General features: G+C 32.5%; 1 protein-coding gene across 3 annotated transcripts in view; it reads right to left on the reverse strand.

Moving 5' to 3' along the window:
- The window catches only part of LOC149552716 (LYR family of Fe/S cluster biogenesis protein), a 76,841-nt gene extending 72,404 nt beyond the window's left edge, over positions 1 to 4,437 (reverse strand). The window contains exons 1-2 of one of the 3 annotated variants that reach the window (XM_089788270.1): positions 4,184 to 4,437; positions 3,886 to 3,962 (exon numbers count right to left, since the gene is read on the reverse strand). The gene's annotated coding sequence lies outside the window, so the exon portion shown is untranslated. The other 2 variants (XM_089788268.1, XM_089788269.1) reach the window with 2 other exon arrangements.
- Between the last annotated feature and the right edge of the window lie 9,260 nt (positions 4,438 to 13,697).

The following is a 13,697-nucleotide window of genomic DNA, read 5'->3' on the forward strand; positions in this document are numbered from 1 at the left end:
AACTGCTGATGGGGAGAAGCCCTCTATGGGCTACATATATGAGGGCATGGATAGGGCCAAAGAGGCCATTAGAGCTCAGTATGCAGGAGTGCAAGAGAAGTATGCCCCTATTTGGGACATCATTGATAGGAGATGGCAGAATCAGCTCCACAGACCCATCCATGCAGCAGCTTACTTTTTGAATTCGGCATTTCGTTTCCGTTCTGACTTCAAGGCGAATGAGGAGGTTCTCACCGGATTATATACCGTGATCCAGAGGTTGAGTACTGATGAGGATAGCAGTGCTGCAATTATTGAGCTTGATAAGTTCAATAATAAAGAAGGGCCACTTTTCTCTAGCAGGGTAGCCATAGATGCTCGGGAAACAATACAACCAGGTAAAAATTAAATAATATATTCAATGTTCATGAATCTAGATTCTAAACTTAAAGTTGATTATGTAATTTTAGAGTTAACTTGTAATTTGTAATTTGTAATTTGTAAATGAGACTAATTATTTTTATTTTCCCTTATTTCAGATAGATGGTGGCAAATGTTTGGGGCCACAACCCAAAAACTTCAAAAAATTGCCATTCGTATTCTGAGTCAGCCAAGCAATGCTTCTGGATGTGAGCGCAGTTGGTCCATGTTCGAGCACATCCACTCGAAGAGGAGAAACAGGTTGACAGTGCAGAGGTTGAATGATTTTGTCTTCGTTCATTACAACCTCTGTCTTAGGATCAGACAGATTTTGGGCACTGACTCCTCTCTGATCATTCTGGAGGAGATTGATCCAGAATCAAAGTGGCTCACAGAGGTTGTAGATCCAGTCTTCACTGAGGAAGACCGTGCGTGGATTGACCAGGTGGATATAGAGGCTGAGGCAGCTAGAGCACGTTCTTCAGGCATTGGTAGACGCACACGTGCACGCACAGACACAAGCCCTAGCGACATTCGTGAGCCCATCTTATATGCGGGAGATATGGCTCGACAGTCCTCTAAGACCTACATTAGACGCCTTGCTACTAGGCAGACTGGATACTCAGAGGCTAAAGTTGAGGCTGTAGCCGAGCTTGAGGATGATGTTGAGGATGATGATGACTATGAGCCTGAAGCTTGAGCTGGAGCCTTGTTTTTATATTTTGTTAACAGATATTGATACTGAATCATTGATAGACATATGTTTCAAACTTTCATGGATCTTCATCTTAGATTCTTACATACATTTATGATTTGATGTCTTATGGATCATCTTACATACATTCTATGATTTAAATCATTATGATCATTTGATTTCTATTTACTTCAGCTAGCCTACAATTTACATTTTAGATAATATAGTTACGTATGTGATGGATTTTATGTTCCATGTTTATGTATGTTAAGTTTTAACTTCTATTTGATGATGTTATAGTGTGCTTAAGTTATATTCAATAAAGGGTGCATGAAATAAGTTTTAAATTGTTAAAATCTTTAAATTTAAAAGGTTTTTTCAAATTTGCCTATTCATCGCCGATTCATTGCCGATTCACGATTCGATTCGGCCTTGCCGATTCCAATCCAATTCCGATTCACGTTTCTTTGGTATATTCATAGAGTCGTGTCCTTTCAAATTAATATTAATTATATTAATAAGGTATTTTATTATTTTATTAATTATATATTATTTTTAATGATTATAAACTATATTATTATATTAACTATATTATATAAATTATGTAAAGACTATTACAATATTATGTAATCTTAGATATTATGATAAATTATAACTATATCATTATTAAACATACCCTAAGATCATTATATTAAATAATGATATATTATTATACGTATATATATATATATATATATATATATATATATATATATATATATATATATATATATATATATATATATATATCACGTATATTTAATATTATTTATCTTATTTATTATAATTTAAATGTGATAATAATTAGATATATTATCGTCTTATTGATTTACATTGTAATTATAATGTTTATTCCTTATATTTATTAATATTATTATTATGAATAATAATTTCATTATATTCATATAAATAATTAAGTAAAATAGATCATAAATATTTATAGTTTATCAATATTATTTCTTTAGGAATAGTATATGAATTATTATTATATTTTATCCCATAATTATAGGATTCTCTTTAGGAGGGGTCATGACAAGATGCAAGTAAGGTTGCTGATTTGTTGTCAAAACCATTGGCTAGTGATTGGGATACCAAGATTTTGAGCCACTATAGGAGGACCTTGAGAAAGAAGCTCGACGGAAGCTCCAATACAGTTCGGCCTATCACCCTCAAACAGATGAGCAAACCAAGGCAGGATACCTGACATTGACTAATTCGCTCCATTGTTTAAATGATGAGAATCCAAGGCAGTATAATTTGATTTTGGCACAAGCTGAATTTTCTTTTAATTCAAGCATCAATAGGTCCATTAGTAAGTCTCTTCCAAGTTGTTTTAGGAAGCAATCCCAAGGGCATTGAGGATCTTATCGAACTTCTGAATGGGAAATGGGTTAGTCAAGATGTCAAAGATTTTGCACGAGGCATATACAAGAGATACAACAGCAAGTGAAGCACAAACTGCAATTAACCAATGAACAATTTACAAGAAATTCTGATTTTGCATTGAAGGAGAAAATATATGAAGGTGAACAAGTCGTGGCATATTTATGTAAAGAAAGATTTCCACAAGGCACTTATAACAAATTGGATTTGTGCAGAATACTAAAGAAGGGAATGCCTATTTGTTAGATTTGTCTGAAGATCTGGATGTTACTGATGTTTTCAATATTGCCGATCTTTACCCTTATTGTTCTGGTCCTGCACATGTTCCTGATGAAGATATGCGAAGAGATTTGACCAGAACATTGCCACAGAAAAGAAATAGGATACGTTGAAAAGATGGTGAACACTATATTGCTGTCAGAAGATCTAAAAATTATAAAATGTATTTGTTCATATGGGTGGGTTTGCTCGATTCCAACAACATATGGATCATTGAAGATAATCTCATGACATTTACAAGATTAGAGTCTTCTGAATCAGGAGATTTAGAAGCTTTCAAAGGCAGGGCAGGTAATGTAACAGTGAATTAATTTCTGGGCCCACTACCCAAATGCCTTGTTTTTTTACTTGTATGTTGCTGCCTACTGTTGGTTTGTAATTGTCCGGTTGGACAGTTACAAACCATAGGTTTTACTTTTTCCTTTCCTCTTAGTGGGAGCAGAGGCAGATTTTTTGATGAGGATTGATTTGGCATGAGTTTTTGGTTTTAAAGAGATGCAGTTCTGAGTCGAATAAAAAACATTTCTCTGGTTTTTTTTGAGATAAGATACAAAATCTGTTTTACTGTCACTCACATATCAGAATGGTTTTCCATGAGCACAGAAACCTGAGAAGTGAGAAAGATTGCCCATCGCCTCCCATCAGCCAAGATCAATCGATGCCACTGCCAGATATAAAAATTGAAAATTTTCACCTCAAGATCTTTTCAGAAGGAATAACCGAGACAATCCTAAATCTTCGTGGATGTTGGTTGGTCATAAACTCAGCTTTACCATAACCACCTAACTGGAGTCAGACTCTGCCCTTTCTAGCAGCAGAAGACACAAAGATAAATAAAGAGATCTGCAGTATTGTGTCCTAGCAGTTAGTAGCAAGTAATGCATTACTGAAAGGCAAAGATTTTTAATGTATTATACAGGGCTTGTTTGGAAGAAACAGCAAAAACGACTTAATATTGGTAATATCAAAAATTCATTTGCTATCTTACAGGTTTTAAATACATTGCAAGTCAGAGAAAGAAGAAAATAACTTATAATAGCAAATTTTAATATCAGCACACAGAGGCCAACACCTATAGGTCTTCTACTTACATGCGAGTGACATTTTTCCCCATGCGGTAAATAGGGATAAGCTCAAATGATAGTCATCAGGGTTTCCACAATGGAACCTGTGATCAAATCTCCAAGAGACATGTTACATGTTTAAATATGCCCAATATTTGAAAGTTGAATCGAGTAAACTGCTGCATTTCATTATACATGCGGCAAACTTCAACGGATGCCGCTAGGTGGATAAGAAATACCCTTGATCATGAGGTCCCTTGTAAGAAGATTTATTAAATCTATAAAAGAAAATTCCAATGTCTGCTGCTTGTGGAATACATTCTACCTTATCTGAAAAATATATAGGCGATAGCACCCGATTAGGTAGGGTAACGAACGTGGAGCTTCTTGTGTTAACAGGAGCAGCGCGAACCCTTCATAACTTAGGTTAACTCCCCAGGTTACCAGAGTTACCTAACATTCAGCAAGTAAAAGCTGCTTCCTAATGGAGAATCGGTCTACAGCTCAGCTTTGAACTTGAATCTAGGTGTTCAAATAAGTATGGACTCGGTTGCAACTTTAATACTACCTACACCTCACCGATTGATCGAATTAATTTTTATATAAATTACAGAAAATTTGAATTCAGCGCTATCTGCATTTCCGACCGATTGATTGAATTATTTTTTTTTAATTACAGGTAATTTGAATTCAGCACTAGGGGAGAGGAACCAGTAGTTGTGAGGGCTAACTTCATCAACATGTAGCCGTTACATGGGATGTCGTAGGACCTTCATTTTTTTTTTAAATGTAAAATGGACATTGAACTACCTACAACTAAGGTTTGAAAGTGTGACCTATCACTCACTTCGTTAAGATAGTGGACCTAGTGAAATGTGTCTAAAAAATGACTTTTTGAACATTCGACCAAAGCTTAATCTAAAAATCTATAGTAATTGAATTTAAAATTATCATTTGTTGTTAATAGAATATTGTATAACTATATGAAATGTAACATATATGCAACTTAAAATGACAAAATAGTTATTATAAATCATAAATATTTGTTATATATAACTTTTATAAATAACACAAAAGACAAATACTTTTAACACAAAAAAAATATTTATTGTTATAAAAATAACACATTATTATATAAAATACAACATATATCCAACACAAAGGGACCATTAGTTAAACACTAATTTTTTTTTGACAATCTCACACATTTCATAAGAAAATACAAGACATTTATTGGTATTCACCTTTTATATTTGTGATGATACATATTATTGATATGGTTTACTTTATGCATATACATTGCTACCCCAATAGTTGTACAAATAAGAATAGTATGTGTACACTAAGATATCAATGTTTATTTAAGTGAGCATATTATGTTTTGAGTGACGCACATATTAGATAGCTATGACATTTTGTTTGAGACAAAAAGTTATTTATCTCACTCATTAATGAATTCATTTATTTTATTTTATTTATAACATTTATGAGTTTTCATGTGTTCAAGTATTGGTAATTTTTTTATCAACATTTGGATTTTTTTTTATTTACAAATAGATCAATTAATTACAATATATAGTAAAAATGTGTTAGAAGATTGGACTCTATGTTCACAATAGGGTGATCGACTATTGGACCCTGCTCAACTATTAGGTCCTCTACCCTATCTGTGTTTCCTAAACATAGATCAAGGGAAAACAAATTTAGTTGAGAACTACCAAGCAGGCACTAATTAGTAAGGTGTTATTACATAAAATTCCAATGCAGATATATTCTCGTGCATTATCTTTATAACTACTTTTTTTTAAATGAACATAATTGTGCATGAGGGCCTATAGTTAACAAATAATAAAGTAGCTTATGGGACACACACGATCACCTCCCTAAGGTAGGAGAGGAACTAATCTAGTTGGGACTTTTGGTTAACTTGTCAAAGTAAAACTTACCGCAAAGAATGTTTTAGAAAAATTCAATCGCAAAATTCTTAATACAAAAGACAAGGTAAAACTTACCATAAAGAATCAAAAAAATTCTTCGGTTAGCTAGGTAGATGGTAGCGTCTATGCAAGGGCCAAGAGGTAAACATTTTTTATTTAATAATTAATTCCATGATTTCGTCAATTTTAATTTATTAGTCGCTGCCTTACTATAGTTTTCACTGCCATTTTTCTATTAGTTAGATTGTTGGAAAAGTGTTGAATTAAAAGGACATGCAAATCTATAATCGTCCAATAAACTTTATATTTATACATCTAGTAAATTGAAATTGTAATTTTTCTATTGGCTAGACACAATTTATTTAATATGTGTTGATGTGGAAGGAGAATGAGAAGTTTGGTACATGAATATGTGTGCCTATTTTAAAAAATTGCAAATATAATGTATTAAATGCTCTGCCCTATGTTTCCTACATGAGATTCTATCGTCGAGGCAGTGTGTGGGTGTTTTCAGAAAGATTGCTTTGGTTGTTTTCAGAAAGATTATTGTGTTATTATGTGACAAAGGTGCTCAGGTTTCTGCTCACCTTTTTAATTTTCTTTTCTTTTCTCTGGTTGTTTTAGGGTTAATGGTGCATCATTCCCCTCAAATAGTTTCTTGCTTCGTTGGTTCGAATGATTCTCTCTCTTGTCACAGTTTATATAACCATTATTATGGTTTACAATTCAAGGATTTTCTCATCCTCTTAACTTCTACTTATTTTGATTTCTACGAAGTTGCATGCCAAAGAGCAGGGGTAAGACAAGTGCATCAGAGATATTTTTAGTGGTGAATCTTTGCCATTTGGTGATTCTATCTTATCGGTCAATCATCATTTAGCGAATAAAGCATATAAAGTTGGTCAACCACATCACCAAAAAATTACAAAATTTGGGTCTAAAGCCCATGCTAATCACTCATTAGTTTTCACAAAATTGGTTGAAAATCTTGGTCCAATCGCCAATGTAATACACCTTGAGGATACAGTTATTTTAAAAAAATTGTCATCCTTTACCTATTGTTTTCTTATTGGATAATGTTATTTCACCATTAGTATAACAAATTAATTTTCCCTTGGTTTGGGTGTCGCCTACCATTTTACCGATGCATGTCGCCTACCAGCCCCATTTAGCCAACTGTTTTATACTTTGGGCTTATGTAGGAAGTGTTGTTTCGCTTACTTTTCGCATTCCCACTTGTTAATCCCACGCAATTTGCTAACCTAGTTTGGTATATATACATTCATAAGATATTATTATTCTACACAATTAGCTCTTTTCTGGTCTAGTATTTCTTATTACTGTTGAAGCTTTAGAGTGTTGAGCGCATTGCCCATTAAATAGTCGTGACTTGTGGTTTTCCTGATAGGTAAGTGATTTTTAATTTATTATTTATGTGGTTATTTTTCACTATCTGGTGGGAGTGGGAAGTAGATACCCTTTGGACATTTCACATGCTCAAATATGTTTGCGAACTTTATTGGGTAGTACCGTAGACTATAGTAGGTATACCCTTTCTATGTGAACGAATCATATTATTGTTATTATATGTAGTCAAAGTAGTCTATTGTCATAGTCTTTTGTTCAACAAGTTGATATATTTTTTGTAGCCTCTATTGATTTGCAATGTCAAACAAGAGGGGCTCCGGTAGAATCCTTGAAAGCAAAGAGAGGCCATCAAATCGAAGATACTTATCAACATACTTTGGTGGTGGAAATGTTGGCAACCTACAAGATTCACAACCTACATCTCTAATGCATATTGAAAAATGAGATTCATCACAAGTTGGAGACCATTTTGAAGAAGTTCAAGTTGGAGACCATTTTGAAGAAGTTCAAGTTGGTGAACCTAATATCTCAGTCGAGGATGAACTTGAAGATGATTTTGATGCAGTTCCCTAGAGTAGGGAGTCACAAAATGATATTAAAGACTTGGATGAGAAAAGAAAAAGTGACACCAAAAATGATATTATAGACTTGGGTGAGTAAACCAAAAGTGATACCATAAATGATGTTTGTGCATAGAAGGGGAAAAGAAAATTGAAATAAATAAATAAAGATCAATCTCGCTGGGATCTGTCCAAAAGGAATTTTCAATTAGAATGGGTGGAAAAGTTTTGGTTCATTGAACCAGTGTCCAATCTAATTGATGGTGAGCCTCCTCTAGAATGCAGATGTAAGATATGCACAGAGATATCAAAGAAGGAAAAGAGGTTGCAGCTTAAACTTGGTACCATAGAAAACCATGTCAATAAAGTTTACAAAAAGGAAACTATAGATGGAGTTGAAAAATGTATGCTAACTTGGAAAATGAAAGGCAACTATCTACATATCAGGAATGTTGAATTATCCAAGTTACATGAGCAATTACGAGAGAAGCACTGTAGTAAAAGGTTCTATTGAAGATTTCCTTGGGAAAGCAATGGAAGTGGAAAATATGGGAAAAGTTATTTAGTTAAGTGTCACCTTTTATATTTTGAGTAGAAGGAATCCTATGTCAAACTACCCTTCAATTACTGGTCTATTGCACTTTTTTGAAAGTTTAAAACTATCCAAGCACTCACTGGTCAATAAATAATAGATGGGAATGGGCTAGTTGTCTTGCACGGGTTGATAAAGAAGATATGAAGACAAAAATAAAATATTCACATTTCATTGCATTGTCTCTAGATGAAGTTACAATAATTGATAATACTTCATGGGTGTGCATGCATGTTTATACTGTAAACGATCTTTTTCATCAATCTTTTATACTATCTATTGTTAAATTGAATTGTAGTGTGATAGAGGAAAATCTGTGATTTATTAAAGAGTACTCTAATTGATTATGGAGGTATGGATAACATGGAGATTGCCAAATAGTTGGTGTGTGTTGGAGTGGATGGAGCTTCGTTTATGCAAGGCCATAAAGGCAACCTTTGTAAAAATATCTATAATGATTTGGCACCCTACATTATTCTTATTCACTGCATGGTCCATCAAATGAATCTATCTTTTGGAATTGTCAACAATTTTGATTGTGCTTGTAAAGTGGAATCTTTAAACAAAGAGATTTACCAATACTTTTGTCAAAGTCCAAATGAGTCTGAGAATTTCAAACAATATTTTTAAAATTTTCATCATTGCTTAGACTAAACCACTCTGTGCAAGACATATTCCGTCAACTTTATTTGAGTCTAACTAATGTTAAGATACTCTTCATTTTAGCAATTATTCTCCCCATGCTATAGGACATGAGAAATATTATGAAAAAGGTTCAACAAAGAGCTATGTACATTACATAATATAATAAGTTGTGTAAAATAACATGTAATAGCCTAGATACTCTGAATCAATTACAATCATTAGATGAATCAAAGCTTGCAAAGTGGATAGAAATCACATATTTGAACAATCTTGGGAACTTTTTACATATTGGTGCAAATGATGAGGTATGTGCCAGGGTACATGGAGTTGACATACCAATGTAGTACTATGCTCATATTGAGCCCGAGTCCGACCCCAATGAATCAAGAAGTAAAGTAGAACCTAAACCTGAGAAGGTATTTTCATGTGTTAAATTTGAAAACTTCAAGAAGATCCTTGACTATGTGTTTGACTCTATCAAGCGAGTTTTCTATAATCTTCATCACAAATTAGATATAGATTCCCTCAAGAGGACCTGCTCGAGGCAATCTTTATTATTTTTTCTCAATATTGGTCTCTAAATTGTTCGAGTGATTTTTGAAGAAGGGTGACAACTTTGATTAAGCATTTTTGCAAAACTAAAATAATCAATGGAATAATTATAAATGTAATTTTAGATGAATCTCAATTGAGAGATCAATAATATTATTTTGCAAACATAATGAGGGAACAATATGATCTTATGGAGAATCCAAATGAAGAGGTAGCGGTAACAAAGCTTTGGAAAAACCTTGGTCAGTGCAATAAATTGAGAGAGAAAATTCTAGAATATCTCAAACTTACTGATTTATGTTTGACAATGATATTGGGTTCAGTGGAGGATGAGAGAGTTTTTGATACTTTGGGCTTCCTAAACTTAAAATTTAGAATCAAATTAGACAAAAATTTGGATTATTGTTTGAGGCTCTATAATTCTAGGTATGAGGTAGAAAGTTTCCCTTATGATAGGGCTCTCAACATCTGGATAAGAAAATGTCAAATAAAAGGGATGACCAACATTTCAAACCCAAGTGACAGTGGTGGTGGTAGTGGTAGTGGCAATGAAAGTGGTTCATATCTTGATATTGGAAGCAATGACGATGAAGTTGACTTTGACATGTATATTGATAGTGAATCTAGAGAAAACATAATGAACAATCAAATGTTATATGGAATAAATGACAAGGATTCTGATGATAATGATGTTGAGTCAATTCAACCGAAGTGGCAACTATAACAGCTTCTTTGTGAGTCAAGTAGTAGGCTAGTAGCTCTAGTCTTAACAATTTCAAATCAAATTAATTTATGTGCTCTGGTCTTACAAATGTCTAAGACTCTATCTACTAATTAATTATATTTGTAGAAGTCAATTTATACCCTTAACTATGTTATTATAGATGCTTAAAAAAAATTAAACATGTTATATGTTCATATTTTCTTTGAAACTAGTTTTACGAGTCTAGACATGTTGAGATTTTCATTGATTCTAATTTTTATACATATTGAGATTTTCATTGATTATATTTTTTAAACATGTTGAGATTTGTGTTGATTCTAGTTTTTATATATGTTGAGATTTTCATTGATTCTAGTTTTTAGACATGTTGAGATTTTCATTGATTCTAGTTTTATTAAGAAATTGTAACATAATGCATTTTACATAATAAAATTTCTTTCAAAAGATTGTATTATAATTTATAAATTTATAAATCAGTGTGTAACATAATATGTAATGCATTTAACAATTACAAAAATTATACAAATTTTGAGCCTAGAGAAGTGGAATATTAAAACCCTTTGCAAATGACCTTGAATTCCCTTTTATAGATACAAGGAAGCAACAATAGTTGCATCTCAGTTTGTAATTGTATATATAATATGATTACTACTACATTATGTGTGTACAATCACATTGTCAATTGTACATTTTTTTCAAGTAAGAGTACGGAAAAAAGTTCCATCTACTATAGGTACTACTAGTAGGTTGTCTAGCTATCCTGATAGGTTGGTTCCTGATTCCTGTAACAATTAACATTAAACAAAGTTGAAATTAAATTTTAAATTTTAAATTAAAGATAAACAAGTAAAAAAACATTTATATTACTATCACTTACTAAGTTATTATTTTTTAATGTTATGATTGACACTAACAGATTGAGTAGATGACCCAACTCCAAGGATGTTCTTTAGGACGCTCCATTTTGCATCATTTGGAAGCTCTATTTTATTTAGGTTGTACATAAATAGATGTAACCTTGTCAATAGTGAATACTTAAAAGATATATTTTTATATGAATCGAGGAATTTATCTATAAATGCATTCAATGTTGACAATGGTTTGATGCAACTTGCAATTCTTTCTAACATGGTTTCCTTAGGCAAGTTGCCTAAATTAGAGTTCATGATATTGTGTAAATGTTTCATGTAATCTTCTTTTCCAATGAATTTTCCTTCTGAGTCGGCTACATTTGGTAATCCAACATTTAGCAAGTGAAGTATGTTGTGATTCATCTTCATCAAGTCACTGGAAGCAAATGTCATAGCTTCGTCTATTTCCATTAATTTTTCACAATTTTAACAGATAGCTAAGGCCATTATAGAGGCATCACAGTGGTTGTTCATTCCTTGGCTTGCCAACTCCCTGTCACTAGATCTCTATACTCTATGCAAAATTTATTTTGTAATATTTTCTAAGGAATTGGTGAAGATACTTTTTTTATCCTCAACATTTTTTATACATTTTCAAAGACAGCTCTGATATTGCTATTTATATCAAGCCATTCAAACAAGCTATCAACGTTCTACATTAATTTCTTCCAATTTTCTTGTTTGATAAGCTTAACCATGTTTCTTATACTATCCTTGACATGATAGTCTTCAAAAGATGTAGTTATATTTTGTGCAATTGCATTCTCCATTGTTTTTTTCATTTCAGACATCTTCATTTCACTCTTTTTCCATATTTCCTCTACTTTCCCTTGCCAATTAGTTGATCTTTTCCTTTCATCCTCTAATTCCTTCTTCAAATCTTGGATTGTCTTTGTACTAGTTACCTCTTTTTTCTTCTCTTCCTTGAATTCCCTTTTCAAATCATAGATTGTCTTCATAGTAGACTCCTTTTTCTTCGCATTGTCCAATTCCTTCTTCAAATCATGGAGTGTGTTTGTAGTATGAGTAGACTCCTATTTCTTTGCATTCTCCAATTCCTTCTTCAAATCAAGGATTTTCTTTGTAGTTGACTCCTCTTTTTTCTTTGTATTCTCCAATTCCTTCTTCATATGTTGGATTGTATTTGCACTAGACTCCATTGTTTTCGCATTCTCCAATTCCTTCTTCAAATCAAGGATTGTCTTTGCAGTCGACTCCTCTTTTTTCTTCATATTCTCCAATTACATCTTCAAATTATGGATTGTGTTTGCACTAAACTCCTTATTCTTTCTTCTCATTCTCCAATTCTTTCTACAAATTATGAATTATCCTTGCATTAGACTTCTCATTTTTCTTTTCATTCTCCAATGCCTTCTTCAAATTAATTATTATATTTTTAGTAGAGGAGTACTTTTTCCTTTCATTCTCCAATTCAATCTTTAAACTATTATTTTCCTTGATAGCAAAGTCTAGGCCATTTTTCAATTTATTGTTTACCTGTGCACAATTCTCTACAAACTTGAACAATAGTGTAGTAGAGGCTTTTTCGTTCTCAAATTTTTTTTGCACGTATCCAATCCTTTAGTAAGATTTTTTAGTTGTTCATTCATATTTTCTTGCTGAACGATTGCCTCTATAGAAGAAGAAGTTTTTATCTTGTTTTGCAATTCTTTGAACCTATTGTCTATTACTTTCTCCTTGGCCTTCACATTATCAAGGTCTCCTTGTAACTTTTCTATTTTCTTTGCAATCCTTTTGTTTTCCCTCTCCGCTTTCAAAAGTGTTCTCCTTGTAACTTTTCTATTTTCTTTGCAATCCTTTTGTTTTCCCTCTCTGCTTTCAGAAGTGTAGAGTGGACCAATTTGTTGGTCTCTTTTGATATATTGATTTTGTCAAAAAAAATCACTTTTGAGAAATCTATTTGAAGACTGGTAACTTGTACATTATTATGATTTATTATATTTTTTAGTGGATTATTATCTCTAGCTAGGGGCATAACAACCACAAAGTTCATCATTTTGGTGTTTGGGTCATATGTTGGAAATATATTGTTAGTATTAGATACTTGATGTTCAACAACTACATCACTTTTCAACATCTTCATAATTGCTTATTTCTTTTGTTTGTCTAATCAAATTTTGTTGCAAAGTCATTTAAACTAAAATATGGGTTTGCTGACACAATTGAGTGTTTGAAAGGTGAATTATCATTTATATTATTCTATGATCCTCTAACTCTAGTTGCACTTACTCCACCTACTATTGTATTTTGAGGATTTCCAACAACCCGAAGATGATCTATTCCAAATCCTAGTGTTTTAGGACTATTTTCAACATTTTGTCCAAAAGATACTGGTGCATACATTGGTGAAGTAACCGTTGACATTTCTTTCAATGTAATTGACATTACTTTTTGCTTTTTTGCACAAGGTTCACCCGTGCTAGTGCCAACAGGATCAATTTCAACTGGATTTGAAGATTTAACAAATATTATATTGGGATGACCTTCAGAAGTATAATGTTTTTGCCATTTCTAGATGAATTATATTCA

The sequence above is a fragment of the Cupressus sempervirens genome, chromosome 6 (assembly GCF_028749045.1).
Source record: "Cupressus sempervirens isolate cs-2001-9-10 chromosome 6, ASM2874904v1, whole genome shotgun sequence".
Classification (NCBI taxonomy): Eukaryota; Viridiplantae; Streptophyta; class Pinopsida; order Cupressales; family Cupressaceae; genus Cupressus; species Cupressus sempervirens.